This window comes from Natrix helvetica, assembly GCF_964273705.1.
Source record: "Natrix helvetica genome assembly, chromosome: 13".
NCBI classification, from domain to species: Eukaryota; Metazoa; Chordata; class Lepidosauria; order Squamata; family Natricidae; genus Natrix; species Natrix helvetica.
This window is the reverse complement of record NC_138557.1, coordinates 6,686,508-6,704,997: the sequence shown is the minus strand read 5'-3', so window position 1 is coordinate 6,704,997 and position 18,490 is coordinate 6,686,508.

The following is an 18,490-nucleotide window of genomic DNA, read 5'->3' as shown; positions in this document are numbered from 1 at the left end:
TTATATCCCAACTCCTCTCGTCAAACGCTCAGCCTTCCTTATGGTCCAAATTTCACAGTCATCCATTGCAAGTGGGAAAACCATAGCCTTGACTAGACACAGTTTTGTTCATTATGGCAGGTAAGTGCGGAGGTTTGGGGAGGGGGGGAAATGGGTTTACCAGATGTTCTGGAAGTCTGGAAACCTGGGGGAAGCAGTTTTCACCCTCTCGGAGGCTCGAGGAAAACCTCTGGAGCATGGGGAGGGCAAAAAATACCTCCTTCACACTATCTTGATAGGATCTCCTGCCTGAACAGGGGGTTGGACTAAAAGACCTCCAAGTTCCCTTCCAGCTTTGGGGATGCTGCCACAGCTGTAAGGGTGGAAAATGTTCCTAAGTCACTTTTTTTCAGTGCCGTCATAACTTTGGACGGTCACGAAATGAACTGTCATAAGTCAAGGACTGCCTGTAGCTTGTTGACATCCTCTGATCTTAGCTGTCTGAGACCTTTCTAGTGATTTTTCCCCCTCCTTCCTGGTAATTTGAAGGCAAGTCGGTCCATTTTTATCCATGTGTTAGATGTGGATGTTTCCTTTTGTGTCTGTGCAGCGCCTCTCCTCGTACGCCAGTGTTCACCTGTGGTGATTTTGTATTCCTGACCTTTACTGATGGCGCCTCAGGTCTGAATTTTCCCTTTGTTGTGTTGCTCAGATGTGATGCTGTCTAAAAGTACTTTGTGTTGCACTCCAAGGCGCAAACTGGATGGGAATATGAAGAACTAGCTGGATACCCATGCTTCGCAACGAAACTGTGTGATCGGGCTATGCAGGAGAAATTCAGTTCACAATCTGTTGCCTCTGGTGGTCAGTGATCGAAACACATGAGAGAATATAATTCCCGCTGCCTTGAGTCCGGAAGCAGTTCCATAGGTGGACGGCGTAGACATTTTGGTGAGGTACCGACGTTTAGTACTGTAAGGAGTCCCAGACAGTTCCTGAGTAAAGGAGTGAAATGTCTGCCAGTTTGAACTGAGGTAACGGAATGCGAGGTAAATGGCAGTTGGAACAGAGTTATTTTCAGGTGGGGAGAGGGAGTAGAACTCCTTAGCATCAGAACCTGTTAATTACTGTATTAGAAATATTAATGATCTAACCGGTCCACGCCCGGTCTAGCGAAGGGGTAGCATCAGAGTGTGTTAATATAAGGCAACCGGCTGTTGGAACAGAGATCCTTTCAGGTGGGGAGGGGGAGTAGAACATCTAATTCCTTAGCCTCAACATGTCATAAAACATGTTGATGTTTTATGGTGCCAGAAATATCATTGCAGGATGTAAGCTGTTCTGAGCCAAGCTGCCTTTTGCAATTGACGGATGGTGGATTTGTCAATGCCGATGGTATGCAAATGTTGTGTTCCAGTTCTTTTGGGATTGCACCCAAGGCGCCTCTTATTGTTATTATCAAATTTTTTATTATCAACTTTTTATTATCAAATTTGCCCGCAGCTCATTTTGCAGTTCGAAGCGACTTTAAGTGACATTTCCTCCCGATTGCTCGCTGTTTCTTCAAGATACTCTCTAGCTTGTGGCGCAAGTCGCATCTCTGATTCTAGGCCAGTAATTGTAACACAAGGTTGGAGAAACCCAGTTTCTTTAAGCCGGTTAAAATAAAAAATAAAAATAAAAAGGTATTCAATCCCGAAGCTAGTACCTTTCAGAAATTCAATGCGCGTGGTTTGACGGAGCCCAAATGAAAGAGGTGGCATTGTTTTAATTAAAATGGAAATTGATCTCCTTGGTAAGAAGGGCTAAAAAGAAATGATATAAATGGATTTAATCAGATGGAGAAGCAGAGGAATACAGTAATCTTGGGCTGGTCAAACTGATTTAGCTAATCCTAGCTAAAGGCGATCCAGAATAATATATCTATTTCTGGTTATTTAAGGGGGGGGGGAACGCTTTCAGCATTTTTATTTTGCTTCTGGGAGTCCTTGAAGCCTGGATGATTTTAACAAGAAGGAGGTTAATGTATACTTGTTGTAAGATTTGGGGGTTTGGGTGTGAGTTTTTAATACGACTCAATTTCGGTTCTCAAAGTAATTAAATGGTAGTTTAAAAGGGCGAAGAATCTTGGATGGAGGATTCTGATTTCATTATAGACAGAAGTTGGAAGGGCATGTTTACTGTCACTCCTAGTTTTGTTCTCTGATTTATATAGAGGTAGTCCTTTGACCTATAATCATTCATTTAGAATGGAATGGAATATAGAATGGAATGGAATGGAATGGAATGGAATGGAATAGAATAGAATAGAATAGAATAGAATAGAATAGAATAGAATAGAATAGAATAGAATAGAATAGAATAGAATAGAATAGAATAGAATAGAATATGGAATGGAATGGAATGGAATGGAATGGAATGGAATAGAATATGAAATGGAATGGAATAGAATATGGAATAGAATAGAATAGGATAGGATAGGATAGGATAGGATAGGATGGGATGGGATGGGATGGAATAGAATAGAATATGGAATGGAATGGAATAGAATATGGAATAGAATGGAATAGAATGGAATAGAATGGAATAGAATGGAATAGAATGGAATAGAATAGAATATGGAATGGAATGGAATATGGAATGGAATATGGAATGGAATATGGAATGGAATGCAGACCCTAACAGGAACAGCCAAAGAGCCAGAAGTGGCCTGAAAGCTGGGAAATGCAAAGAAGTCTTTGGACAGCGCTGGCTCTTGGGCTTTGAAACTGAGATGAGCAATGCCCCCTAGAGTCGGGAACGACTAGCACATACTGTGTGTGAGAGGGGAACCTTTACCTTTAATAAGCAAGAACTGTTAATGGGCTTGCTCAGTGTTTCCTGCTGACTATTTGGTGTTCATTAAACCAAAAGCAAAAAATAGACTGGAGCTTACTTACATTAAGACTAGAGAATGTGGTGTTTCCTGTCTTTAAATATTGGGCTTGATGAAAAGCAGGGACTTCTCTTTTCTGGTGCCAGAATGGATATAATGATGGTGTAATTCACAAAATATATGAGCCATTAAAATCCCGTGACATCTCTTCTCTGTGCTAAAGACTGTAAGCGGATTAATGGGCCCAATAAATCTATTCCCATAAGGAAGACTATAACAAAACACACACACACACACACACACACACACACACACACAGAGGCACACATACAAAACAGAAAATGGGGGGAAGTAGAGCCCACCTCGTAGGTTTACAGCCGGGGTGTCTAACTTTGGCAATTTTAAGACCTGTGGACTTCAACTCCCAGAATTCCCCAGCCACTTTTGGGCCCAAGGAAGGACTAGAACTCACGGACTCCCAGTTTCTAACCTGGTGCCCTAAACACTATCCCAATTGGCTCTTTGTTATTATACTTATTATTCCCATGGTTGTCCCAAAGATGCTTTTTTTCAAGAGGCAACTGGACTTTCTGGGGGTTTTTTTTTGAAGAAGCTTCTTAGATGAGAAGCGAGATGTCTTCAAGGAATACATTTTGCCTCTTGAAAAAGCACCTTTTGGCCAATATTTCTGGCATTTTTTCCTGGCAAGATTTTCAGTAGCGATTGGTCCTTTCCTTCTTTTTCCTAGGGCTGAAAGAGAATGACGGTTCCAAAAATCACCCAGCTGGCTCTTGTGCCCAAGGCAGGACTAACATTTTCCCAATTTCTAACCTGGTGCCTTAAACATTACACGGTACTGTAATGGCGCTCTCTCTTTTTTAACCATCTTTTTTATCCCCTCAAACATATGTGCTAGTCATTCCCAACTCTAGGGGGCGGTGCTCATGTCCGTTTCAAAGCCAAAGAGCCAGCGCTGTCCGAAGACGTCTCTGTGGTCATGTGGCCGGCATGACTAAACCCCGGAGGCGCATGGAACGCTGTTCCCTCCCCACCAAAGGTGGTTCCTATTTATCTACTTGCATTTTAACGTGTTTTCGAACTGCTAGGTTGGCAGAAGCTGGGGCAAGTAACGGGAGCTCACTCCGTTACACGGCGCTAGGGAATCAAACCGCCGAACTGCCGACCTTTCTGATCGATAAACTCAGCGTCTTAGCCCCTGAGCCACCACGTCCCTCTTTTTTAAGCATTGGCCCAGAATAAAAACAGAATAGATCTATGCTTAGAAAGAAAGAAAAAACTGGATACATTTATGTATGCTTTATAGCTGGCAAACAACAAAAACATATATTACATACAAAGGAAGTCACTCCACTCACCTTTTAAACATATCATTAAATCCCAGCTACACAGAAGAATATTGATTAACCTTTAGATTGCAATAGTAGAGAACCAGTTCATAAACAGAAAGTGAGCTCAACATTGATCCGAGATTGGATTTTTTTTTCCCTTTGGATTTTGGGTGGGTTTTTTTAAAAAAGCTTTTTCTCTTTTTCCTACCTCCTCCACTATTTTTTAGCAATAGCACTTAGACTTATATCCCACTTCACAGTGCTTTCACAGCCCTCTCTAAGCGGTTTACAGAGTCAGCCTATTTGCCCCCGACAATCTGGGTCCTCATTTTACCCACCTCGGAAGGATGGAAGGCTGAGTCAACCTTGAGCCAGTCAGAATCGAACTCCTGGCAGTTGGCAGAGTTAGCTTTCAACCTTGCCTTTTAACCACTGGGAGGGAGGGAGGGAGGGAGGAAGATAGCAATAGCACTTAGACTTATATACTGCTTTACAGTGCTTTAGAGCCCCTCTGTAAGCAGTTGACAGAGTCAGCCTCTTGCCCCCAACAATCTGGGTCCTCATTTTACCTACCTCGGAAGGATGGAAGGCTGAGTCAACCTTGAGCCAGTCAGAATCGAACTCCTGGCAGTTGGCAGAGTTAGCTTTCAACATTGCCTTTTAACCACTGGGAGGGAGGGAGGGAGGGAGGGAGGGAGGAAGATAGCAATAGCAGACTTATATACTGCTTTACAGTGCTTTACAGCCCCTCTGTAAGCAGTTGACAGAGTCAGCCTCTTGCCCCCAACAATCTGGGTCCTCATTTTACCCACCTCGGAAGGATGGAAGGCTGAGTCAACCTTGAGCCAGTCAGAATCAAACTCCTGGCAGTTGGCAGAGTTAGCTTTCAACATTGCCTTTTAACCACTGGGAGGGAGGGAGGGAGGAAGATAGCAATAGCACTTAGACTTATATACTGCTTTACAGTGCTTTACAACCCCTCTGTAAGCAGTTGACAGAGTCAGCCTCTTGCCCCCAACAATCTGGGTCCTCATTTTACCCACCTCGGAAGGATGGAAGGCTGAGTCAACCTTGAGCCTGGTGGGATTTGAACTACCAAATTGCAGGCAACAAGCAGTCAGCAAAAGTGGCCTGCAGTACTGCACACTCATCACTGTGCCACCAAGGCTCATTAAAATATTAATTTTTTTTTAATAAAAAAGGGAGACAACCAGAGCCATGTTTGATCTAATCAGACAGACGCACTCTGGCAAGAATTGAGAACAAAGCTTAGCTCAACGTGATGTACACAATCGTAGCCTTGAAATGGTTCTTTTGGTGGGGAAAATATCCCTTTGGATCTGACACGCGATCAACCCACAATGTTGAGAGCTGATGTAGCTGCCAGTTATTGATCATCCAAAAGGAAATTCTAGTTATTATTGACATGCAATCGACTCCCTGGCTTTGTACATACTTGAATTAGACGTTTTGATGTTTTTTTTTTACTTTTTATTGTTTTAAAATGTTTTTAGAATTTTATTTCTAATGTCTGCTTTAGATTGTGAGCCTCCCAAAGTTGTTTGCTGAGATGTGTGTGTGTGTATGAGAGAGAGAGAAATCCAATATATAAATCATGAGATCGATTGTTTTATAGATCCCTCCTGCTTTGTTCATTTTTGCCGATCTTTAACAAAATAACAGAATAAGAGGGTAGGAAGAGATCTTGGAGGTCTTCTAGTCCAACCTCCTGCTCAAGCAGGAAACCCTATACCATTTCAGACAAATGGCTATCCAATCTCTTCTTCAAATCCTTCAATGATGGAGCATCCACAACTTCTGGAGCAAGCCGTTCCACCGATTAATTGTTCTCACTGTCAAGAAATTGTATTTCTAGGCTGTTTTTCTCCTTGATCAGTCCATCCATTGCTTCTTGTCCTGCCTTCTGGTGCCTTGGAGAATAGCTTGACTCCCTCTTCTTTGTGGCAGCCCCTGAGATATTGGAAGACTGCTATCATGTCTCCCTTAGTCCTTTTTTTCATTGAACTAGACCTACCCAGTTCCTGCAACCGTTCTTTGCTGCTCTTCCCTGCACTCTTTCCTGAGTCTCGACATCTTTTTCATAGTGTGGTGACTAAAACTGGATGCAGCATTCTAGGTGTGGTCTTCCTAAGCCTTTATAGAGTGATATTATGCAGGGTTTTTCATCCAGAAAATCCAGAGTGAAATGGTCTCCAATGAAAATATTTCAGGGGCTGCCACAAAGAGAAAGGGGTCAAGCTATTTTCCAAGGCACCTGAAAGCCAGACAAAGAACAATCGATGGAAACTGAACAAGCAACTCCCTGAGGACTACCAGCATAGGCTTTCCAAGCAGAGGGAAGATCTGCGGGAGTGCAAGGCCAGGGACTGGCCCCTGGAGGCTCAGCGGGTTGAGATGGTCAGCCAATTCCAGGCCATGATGCATCCTACTGGAACGAGCCCTTCCGGCTCTTCACCACCAGTGGTGCTTCCCTCCAGCCTTCACCCAAAGCCCCGCACCAGGAGGCTGAAAGGGACCCGAAGTTGGAATTTCTGTCCCCCTCTGACCCTCACAAAAAAAAACCCCGAAGGGGGAGACTCTCTGCAGCAACACAAGCATTCATTGCACGTATCCGTCCCAGGGGCCGTAGTTTGAGGACCCCTGATTTAGTGCAATATAAAAAATGCAAATAATTTTTCTGTGGACCACCAAGATTTTCTCGCCGGCCACCAGTGGTCCACAGACCCCCAGTTGGTGACCGTTTCTGTAAGACACCCTCATGAATATATCCTCCTAACTTCCATTCAGGCCACCTGGGTAATAGCTCGTTCTTTCTTGTAATGTTTAAACCTCCCTGCTGGCATTGATGCTTTTCAGTGCTCGATGCTATGCACTTTTATTACCTGTGCAATCAATAAGGCGAGGTGAGGCAGCCCCTTCCTCTTTGAAAAGGAGAGCTACCTGCGTTAGAGGAAAAGTGAAGAGGAGGCAGATACTTAACGGAGATCAAATAGCACTGCTCTGTTCTATGGCACGCCTGCTTGAAAAAGTTCAGGACCTTGGCCAGCTCCCCTTAGCAGCAAATGGGTAGCAGAGAATGAGGCGAAGGGGATTTAAAGCGAGGGGCAAGGAAATTCGGCAAGAACGGTCGTTGGGAAACTCAGAATGCCGCTGAAAACACAGGTAGTCCTCGACTTACCACCACAATTGAGTAACTTAATTAAGTAAAAAAGAGTAATGGTTCTACATTTAGGCAAGAAAAACGAAATGCACAGGTACAGTATAGGTGGCACCTTGCTCAATAGTAGTAACTGTGCGAGGGACCTTGGAGTCCTAGTGGACAACCATTTAAATAGGAGCCAGCCGTGTGCAGCAGCTGCCAAAAAAGCCAACACAGTTCTACGTTGCATAAATAGAGGGATAGAATCAAGATCACGTGAAGGGTTAATACCACTTTATAACTCCTTGGTAAGGCCACACTTGGAATCCTGCATTCAGTTTTGGTCACCACGATGTAAAAAAGATGTTGAGGTTCTAGAAAGAGTGCAGAGAAGAGCAACAAAGATTAGGGGACTGGAGGCTAAAACATATGAAGAACGGTTGCAAGAGTTGAGTATTTTTGAGTTTAATGAAAAGAAGGACTAGGGGAAGATATGATAGCAGTCTTCCAATACCTCAGGGGCTGCCACAAACAAGAGGGAGTCAAACTATTCTCCAAAGCACCTGAGGGTAAAACACGAAGCAATGGTTGGAAACTAATGAAGGAGAGAAGCAACTTAGAACTGAGGAGAAATTAATTGTTAGAACAATTAATCAATGGAACAACTTGTCTCCAGAAGTTGTGAATGCTCCAACACTGGATGTTTTTAAGAAGATGTTGGATAGCCATTTGTCTGAAGTGGTGTAGGGTTTCCTGCCTAGGCAGGGGGTTGGACTAGAAGACCTCCAAGGTCCCTTTCCACTCTGTTATTCTGTTCTGTTTTATTCTATTCTACTTAAGCAAAAAATAGAGTAAAAATAATGATTTTTTTTAAAAAAAAGAAATGGCAAGAAACCAGAAGCTTTGCAAGTGTTTGCTTCTGTATTTACAATATAGGAGGTTTTTTTGCTTCGCAATGCCAAGTGGGACTAGCAACACGATATATTGAGATGCACTTTCAATAAGCAGCATTTCAATTGCATTCCTAAGTTTCAGGCTCACCTTGGGGAAATCTTTTCAATTTTTCCTACCCTGACAGCTTCCAAAACTGAACGGCATTTCCACGAGGCAGCTTCTATATTTATTTATTTTTTTAAAAAAGAAGAATGGAATAAAAGAAAATGCGACATTAATCTAAGCCACCACCAGTATCCCAAATGTGCAGATCCCAAGCTGAACGTCCTTAAATCCAAAAAAAATTGTGACCGCAAAACCGTTTTTCCCCTTCTGTGCACCTTACTTCATTTAGATAAACAATGGCAATTAAGCAGTACCCAAAAAAGCCCCAGTCCTTTTTCTCCTAATTAAGGTGATTAATCAGCTAATTAAGAAACAGCTTAAAGGGCTAATTCATTTTTTTAAAAAAATTACATTGGCAGCATAAGCGGCCTTCACTGATTCCCACTGCCCAGACTCTTGTTGATTACATATGTGGTGTAGGAATAAAGAATGATAACTCAAATGTGTGAGGACAAATAGATCAGAAGAAGACAAGAGCAAAGCTGAATTCAGATGCAATGTATTCCGTTCCTCGTGGTTAAGGTCGGTGCGATTTGAGGCACGCAAGACTAACCTCATAGACGAATGAGAACATTGGAAACCACTTCTGGACTTTGCACTTGGGGTGGTGGTGGGAAATGAAACATTGACTTTGGATTCTGCTGATGAGATTGGTTGTTGTTACAGGAATGGCTAGCATATATTATTATGTGAAAACAAAAACAGGACAAACTACATAGACGAATGAGGACATTGGAAACCACTTCTGGACTTTGTGCTTGAGGTGGGAGAAAAATGAAACATTGACTTTGGATTTTGCTGGTGAGATTGGTTGTTGTTACAGGAATAGCTAGTATATATTATTATATGAAAACAAAAACAAGACAAACTACATAGATGAATGAGAACATTGGAAACCACTTCTGGACTTTGTGCTGGGGGCGGGGGGAATGAAACGTTGATTTTGGATTTTGCTGATGAGATTGGTTGTTGTTACAGGAATAGCTAGGATATATTATTATGTGAAAACAAAAACAAGACAAACTTCATAGACGAATGAGAACATTGGAAACCACTTTTGTGGTGTGCAACCAGGTGTGCCAGCTGGCAAAGTTTGTTCTATATTAAAATTGAGTTATTTCATGCTTTTAAGGGAAGGGATGTCATGAACTCCTAACCTTTTCCAGCAACTCATGATTCAGCCAACTGCGTGAATCCCAAACATGCTTTAACTTGACAAACACAGCTAAACACTTGGTATGGAAGCAATGAATCTTTAATCCGGAAAGCTTTGGGTAATTTATTGTAAAGGAATCTGTATAAACAAGAGTTCAGTCAAGGAATTTAGATGCAATGATGTGAGAAAGATCTGTGACCTCAAAGTGAAGGAGACCCTATTGAGATACCTAAATAAGCAGTAAAAACTTAATCTGGGAGAATAAAGAACGCTAACAAGGGAGTAGCGTTATATTCACGGCATATCAAATGATGAACATGTTCAAGACCAAAGCTAGGGAGCAAGATGGAAGCCCAATAATATGAATGAGAGATAAAATGAAAATTCAGACTGGTGAAAATTCAGACGGGTGGACTGCATCCAGTTTTGCTCACTGCATTATATAAAAGACTAGATGATAATCCGGAATTGCACGGGTATATATTTATAGGGGGAAAATGTCCAGACTAAACGCAATTTCTAATGTTCGATTTTCCTCCTTACCAGAGGAAGCCCCCTTGTGGAGTACTGTGAAGCCATTACCATGGCAACTCCACTGCGCTGTACAGTAGAAGCCTTTTTACGGCAGTATAGCAGAAACCATTTGAAGGCACAACAGGCTGTATCTTAACAGAACACACACCCCGAGGGGTTTAGGGGTGTCTTATCCCCACAGTATTTGTTTCCAGAGAGTAAGTTATCGGTGTGCCAAGTTTGGTTGAAATTGCTTGAGGCATTCCAGAGTTATGCTGGAACATATATACACACAGCCAGATAGATAGATAGATAGATAGATAGATAGATAGATAGATAGATGGATGGATGGATGGATGGATGGATGGATGGATGGATGGATGGATGGATGGATGGATGGATAGATAGATAGATAGATAGATAGATAGATAGATAGATAGATAGATAGATAGATGATAGATAGATATAGATATAGATATAGATATGTATGTGTATAGATAGATAGATAGATAGATTAGATAGATAGATAGATAGATAGATAGATAGATAGATAGATAGATAGATAGATAGATATAGATAGATATAGATATGTATGTGTATAGATAGATAGATAGATAGATAGATAGATAGATAGATAGATAGATAGATAGATAGTTAGATAGATATAGATAGATATAGATAGATATAGATATAGATATGTATGTATGTGTATAGATAGATAGATAGATAGATAGATAGATAGATAGATAGATAGATATAGATATATATGTGTATAGATAGATAGATAGATAGATAGATAGATAGATAGATAGATATAGATATGTATGTGTATAGATAGATAGATAGATAGATAGATAGATAGATAGATAGATAGATAGATAGATAGATATAGATGGATGGATGGATGGATAGATAGATAGATGATAGATAGATAGATAGATAGATAGATAGATAGATAGATAGATAGATAGATAGATAGATAGATAGATAGATAGATATAGATAGATATAGATATGTATGTGTATAGATAGATAGATAGATAGATAGATAGATAGATAGATAGATAGATAGATAGATAGATAGATATAGATAGATAGATATAGATATGTATGTATGTGTATAGATAGATAGATAGATAGATAGATAGATAGATAGATAGATAGATAGATAGATAGATAGATAGATAGATAGATAGATAGATAGATAGAGATATAGATATGTATGTATGTGTATAGATAGATAGATAGATAGATAGATAGATAGATAGATAGATGATAGATAGATAGATAGATAGATAGATAGATAGATAGATAGATAGATAGATAGATAGATATAGATATAGATATAGATATAGATATAGATATAGATATAGATATAGATATAGATATAGATATAGATGATATAGATATAGATATAGATATAGATATAGATAGATGCTGAGATTCTGGAAGGAGCGTGGAGAAGAGCAACAAAGATGATTCTGGCTGTCTAATCTCTTTTTTAAAACCTCCACCGTTGGAGCACTCACAATTTCTGGAGGCAAGTCATTCTACTGGTTAATCGTTCTCACTGTCAGGAAATTTCTCCTTCCTTCTAGATTGCTTCTCTCCTTGATTAGTTTCCATCTGTTGCTTCTTGTCTTGCTTTCTGATGGTTTGGAGAATAGGTTGGACAGCCCCTTAAATATTGAAACCTCGCTAACATGTCTCCCTTGGTCCTTCTCTTCACTAGGCTAGCCATGCCCTGTTCTTGCAACCGTTCTTCATCGTTTTAGCCTCCGGTCCCCTAATCCTCTTCGTTGCCTTTCTCTGTACTCTTTCTAGAGTCTCCACATCTTTTTTTATCTCTCGAATTTTAATCCTTTGATTGTGGTGGGTTCTGTGACGTTCTAAGCACGAAGATCAGTCTTAAGTGATTTTTTTTCACTGCCGTTGTAACAGTTGCGGAACAAATAGCGGTAAGTCAGGGACCACTTATTTAATCTTTCAGATATTTAATACCGCCTTCGGGCAAGATGGAACTTTTCGACGGAGTCGTTTTCCGTTCTTCTGGAGACAGGAAAGGAAAGGTGGGCGGGCTAAGGAAGCTGGCTCCTACTTTTATTCTCATTTCAAGTCACACTTTTCTCATTCTTAACAATTCCGCAGATGCACAGCAGGCCCTGTGGGTGGTTGATTGGAGCGAGAGAAAACCCAAATAACGGCGTTAAAAAATAAATGAGGACCCAGACAATATTCCACCGTGTGGCAGCTGGGAAGGAGGAGAAAGCAACGAAGGCAAGACGGCAACAACTATTCTTCAAGGTTTTCGCAAGAAGACCGGCTGGCATCAATGAGCAAATGTGGCCTCTCATTCATCTTCGGGATGAATATCTGCTCATTGATGCCAGTTGGTCTTCTTGCGAAAACCTTGAAGAATAGTTGTGTGATCTTGGGCAGGTGGAAGGAAAGAAGGCAAAGACAAAGGAAGAAAAAGACGAGGTACTCTTCGACCGACAACCCTTTATTTAATGACCTTTGAAAGTTACAACAGCGCTGAAAAAAGTGACGTGCGGCCGTTTTTGTTCTGACCTAGGCTTCCCAAAAGCACGAAGCTGAACCCCATTATCGTCCCGGTAAAACCCCTTTTATTTAGTTTAAAGGGAATTCCTCTCCAGCAAAATCCCAGCCAACAGTCTTTCATGAGATTTCACAACTACAGACCTTGATCAGGCTTGGAGAGCTGCCAGGTTGATATCTTCGAAACGCCATGCTGTAGCAGCAATTACATGGCAAGAAGTCAGGAACAGATCTTCCCCCGAATGAATGGAACTAATTGTCTCCTGCAAACTCCACTCCCCTTTCGCTCCTCTTTATTCCCTATGGGAGGGGCCCTTCATCGTTCACCTGTGCCTTTACTCCCGAGTTGGCCCTTGTTCCTTAGCTTTTTCCTTCTCCTGGCAACTCTGCGTACGTGCACACTGAGAACAGGCTCCAGCTGTTCATCTGCTCCACTGATGTCTGACTCCGAAGGCAGCTGATAACTGGCATACGGCTCTGGCCCCCTCTCTGCCTCCGACCCAGAGCCCTTATCAGAGCCTTCCCCAGACTCCAGGACTGGCCCATCTTCCTCCCCAACCTCCTCACTGTCTGAATATGCCACCAGCTCTTATGACCGTTGCAACATCCCTGCAGTCACATGATTCAAATTCGAAGGCTTGGCAAATTGGCATGTATTCATGATGGTCACTAAACTTCAAATGGTCACTAAATGAATTGTTGTACCAGGTTGGGGAGAAACCATCATAAAATGCAGTCACATGACTCTGCAAATGTCAATTAAATGCTCCCGGTTCATGTGGGCCCGAAGTGCACTGCTTTTAAACATAACAAATACCAATAATCTACTACTACTTTTTTTCTGGAGAGATCCAATCTTGTGTTGGACATCTGCTCTGCCGGGAAGTCCAGTAAATCTGGTGAATATTCCATTACTGTCTAAAATCAAGGCCAGGAGTATTGCTTTGCAGCCATTTTTTGGAAAGATAGACTGAAGATGAATGAATGTTTCCGGCACCTTTTGGAAAGTAGAAATTGCTAACTGTTATTAAGAGAAATCAAGCTGACAAAAAGAAGAGCTCACACACAATTTCTTTGAAAGCTGACGAAGCAGAAAATGTCAACACATATGATAGCAAACAAAGCCACTGCTCTGAACGTCCATTGTCTGGTAGAGGAGTTCTATTAACCCTGCTTTCTCTCTCACACTGTCTCTCTCTTTCTTTCTCTCTTTCTGTGTGTGTGTGTGTGTGTGTGTGTGTGTGTGTGTGTCTGCCTCTCTCTTTCTCATTCTCTGTCTCTCTCCCTCCCCCACCCTTTCTCTCTCTCCATCTCTCCTCTCTCTCTCTCTCTCTCTCTCTCTCTCTCCCTCCCTCCCTCCCTCCCTCTCTCTCACTGTCTCTCTCTAAGACAGGCCTTCCTGTCCTCTATCATCCTCTGGAGTCCATTGAAGCTCACGCCAACTGTTTCAGTGACTCCATCCAGCCACCTCCTTCTCTGCTGTCCCCTTCTTCTTTTGCCCTCCATCATTCCCAGCATGAGGCTCTTCTCCAGGGAGTCCTTCCTTCTCATTAGGTGGTCAAAGTCTTTGAGTTTCCTCTTGAAGATCTGGACTTCTAAAGAGCAGTCATGATGGATCTACTCTAGGACTGACCGGTTGGATGGCCTTGCAGTCCAAGGGACTCAATGCAGGAGTCTTCTCCAGCACCAGAGTTCAAAGGCCTCCATTCTATGGCGCTCAGCCTTCCTTACGGTCCAACTTTCTCAGCTATACATTGCAACTGGGAAAAGCATTAAAAAAAATAGTTTCATCCAATTTAATTTTCAGGTATGTTCCAAAACTGGCTAGGCATTCTAATGGAAAATAGCATAATTAAAGCGAGTTGAAATATAAATGAGAAGATTGTGCATTGTGCTATGACTGGAATATCATCTTGCAACAGAATGGCGTATTACGCAAAACAGATTATTAATTCATGGTTTTGTCCTCTGGAATATAAAAAAGGAGACAGTTTTGTGTTTCCCATGCATAATTATCTCCTAAGCAAGGATGGCCTAACAGCAGCGAATTCTTCTTTCTAGACATGTGGTTTAAAGGTGGAGAAATCCCTTAATTGTGCTGGAAACGGTCAGGCATATCAAAAAGAGAGAACTCTAGATGCTAACAATTGACTATATTCTACTACTATGTTGCTGTAGCAACTCTCAGCAATTTAGGAAACCATCAGTGGTGGGATTCAAAAATTTTAATACCAGTTCTGTGGGTGTGGCTTGGTGGGTGTGGCTTGGGAAGGCATGGCAGGGGAAGGATACTGTAAATCTCCATTCCCTCCCCACTCCAGGGGAAGGATCAGAGGTGGTATTCAACAGGTTCTGATCCAATTCTGAAGAACCAGTAGCAGAAATTTTGAGTAGTCCAGAGAACCAGTAACACCACCTCTGACTGGCCCCACCCCCATCTATTCTCTGCCTCCTGAGTCCCAGCTGATCAGGAGGAAATGGGGATTTTGCAGTAACCTTCCCCTGGAGTGGGGAGGGAATGGAGATTTTGCAGTATCCTTCCCCTGGAGTTGGGTGGGGATGGGGATTTTGCAATATCCTTCCCCTGGAGTGGGGAGGGAATGGAGATTTTGCAGTAACCTTCCCCTGGAGTGGGGAGGGAATGGAGATTTTACAGTATCCTTCCCCTGGAGTTGGGTGGGGATGGGGATTTTGCAATATCCTTCCCCTGGAGTGGGGAGGGAATGGAGATTTTATAGTATCCTTCCCCTGGAATGGGAAGAGAATGGGGATTTTGCAATATCCTTCCCCTGGAGTGGGGAGGGAATGGAGATTTTGCAGTAACCTTCCCCTGGAGTGGGGAGGGAATGGAGATTTTACAGTATCCTTCCCCTGGAGTTGGGTGGGGATGGGGATTTTGCAATATCCTTCCCCTGGAGTGGGGAGGGAATGGAGATTTTATAGTATCCTTCCCCTGGAATGGGAAGAGAATGGGGATTTTGCAATATCCTTCCCCTGGAGTGGGGAGGGAATGGTGATTTTACAGTATCCTTCCCCTGGAATGGGGAGGGAATGGGGATTTTGCAATATCCTTCCCCTGGAGTGGGGAGGGAATGGGGATTTTGCAATATCCTTCCCCTGGAGTGGGGAGAGAATGGGGAGGGAATGGGGATTTTGCAATATCCTTCCCCTGGAGTGGGGAGAGAATGGGGATTTTGCAGTATCCTTCCCCTGGAGTGGGGAGAGAATGGGGATTTTGCAGTATCCTTCCCTTGCCATGCCTACCAAGCCACGCCCATAGAACCGGTAGTAAAAAAAATTGAATCCCACCATTGGGAAGGATACTGTAAAATCTCTATTCCCTCCTTATTCCAGGGGAAAGATACTTTTTTCAGAGCCATTATAACTTCAAATGGCTAATAAACAACCGGTCGGAAGTCAGGGACCATCTCTCAGTCTTTGTCCCCTTGTAAGCCATTTCATTTTGACAATAAGGAACATATTCTTGCACATCACCATAGAATTTGCATTGGTATTTAAGGGGTCTAGAATTCCCAACTATATTTAACAGAGTCTTACGTATGTTTGATAGAAACGGCCTCCCGACATCCTTCTGGGCAACCCTATTACCTTTTCCAAGGTATTTACAGAATGCGCGCAGGTGTTCCATACCATCTGTTCAAAATGTTGTAATTAACTCCTTCCGAAAGAAGCACTTAAAGAAATGTTCGCCTCGGTTTTGAGCCCATCCACCCGTTTCTCGTCATCTTGCTTAGTTCTTGAACATCCACCTGGTCCCTCTGTGGGGAGAGGGAATCCAAACGGTTAAGATGGGATCGGCGACTACATGGCTGTAGTCTTACCTGTATATTTTCTTTTTTAAAAAAGATGTGTTTCTTTCAAAGAATGTTTATATATATATATATATATATATATATATATATATATATATATATATATATATATATATATATATATATATATATATATATATATATATATAAAATTTGTGCTATGTTTGTGTTGTATTTGTGCTGATAAATAAATAAAGAGAGACTAGTATAGATCTATTTCAAGCTATTTAGCTCTCATCAGCTAGCCATACCCTTACTGGGATTTGAACCTGGGCTCATTGAACCTGGGCTCATTCATATAAATAAATGAAATTATAACAATAAAAGTCAGCAAGGATGATGAAGCATTGGCTGGCTGAAGCTTTACGGTCCTAATGTGAACTCAGAGAATTATCTGGAAAAAAATTTGGGGGGGGGGGAGGGAGGGAAGAGAAAAGAGGGAGGAGAATAGAATAGAATAGAATAGAATAGAATAGAATAGAATAGAATAGAATAGAATAGAATAGAATAGAATAGAATAGAATAGAATAGAATTCTTTATTGGCCAAGTGTGATTGGACACACAAGGAGTTTGTTTGTAGTGCTTATCCTCTCAGTGTACATAAAGAAAAATAAAATAGAATACATTCATCAAGAATCATAAGATGCAACACATAGTGATAGTTGTAGGTTACTAATAAGCAATCAAATCATACTAGGAGACAAATAAAACAATATAAAATTTAAAGATACAAGCAACGTGGTTATAGACATAAGTGGGAAGAGATAGGTACTAGGAAGGATGAGAAGAAGAATAGTAATACAGTCTTAGTAAATAATTTGACAGTGGTGGTGGTGGAGGGGGAGGAGGGGAGGAGGAGGAGAAAGTAGTAATAGTAGTAGTAGTAGTAGTAGTAGTAGTAGTAGTAGTAGTAAGTCTCAGGGGTTGGCACAAAGAAGAGGGAGTCAAGCTATTCTCCAAAGCACCTGAGGGCAAAACAAGAAGCAATGGGTGGAAACTAATCCAGGAGAGAAGCAACCTAGAACTAAGGATGAATTTCCTGACAGCGAGAACAATGAATCGGTGGGACAACTTGCTTCCAGATGTTGTGAATGCTCCAACACTGGAAGTTTGTAAGAAGATGTTGGATAACCATTTGTGGTGTGGGGTTTCCTGCCTGAGCAGGGGGTTGGACTAGAAGGCCTCCAAGGTCCCTTCCAACTCTGTTATTTAAGGAGGAGGAGGAGGAGGTGAGGAGAAGGATGAGGAGGATGAGGAGGAAGAAGAAGAAGAAGAAGAAGAAGAAGAAGAAGAAGAAGAAGAAGAAGAAGAAGAAGAAGAAGAAGAAGAAGAAGAAGAAGAAGAAGAAGAAGAAGAAGAAGAAGAAGAAGAAGAAGAAGAAGAAGAAGAAGAAAATGTAAACTTCAATTCACAGTCTGGGACTGGTAAAAATGTAACATTCCCAATCCTAACCAAGGGTTATCATCAAGAGAGAAGACGTTCTACTGAGACATTTCCCCACTAATGCAAGCCCTCCATGCCGGACCTTCCTCCAGTGCAATCTTTCGTTCTCCTGTTTCCCTTCAAAGCTCCAGGAGACCTTATAAGCCGAAAGGCCAGGGGTGCCCTTCTCCTGCTAGCCGGTTTTTCTTTCTCACAAATTCTACCATCTGCAATGCCAAAAAAAAAAAGAACCCTATGAAAAAGAACTGCCAGTCCTGAATAGAACAGCCAAAGCCGGAGGATGACTCATCTCGTGTGCCTTGTTCCCTGGCAAACAGAAGATTTGCTGAGGCATCCCATTCCATCGAGCTCTGAAATCGTTCAGGCACAGGGCTTGTGGCTTGGACAGCAGGTAAAGGGCTGTAATTAGACGTGTCCTCCTGGGTCATTATGCCCAGAAAAGATCCATGAGTCTTTGGATGGTAGCAGACGCGGGGGAAAGGGAGGAAACGAGGAGCATCGCAGGCCTAATTGGCAACTGGGATTCAAACCAATGGAGGAGGGCTTGAAGATTGGAGGGTCCGT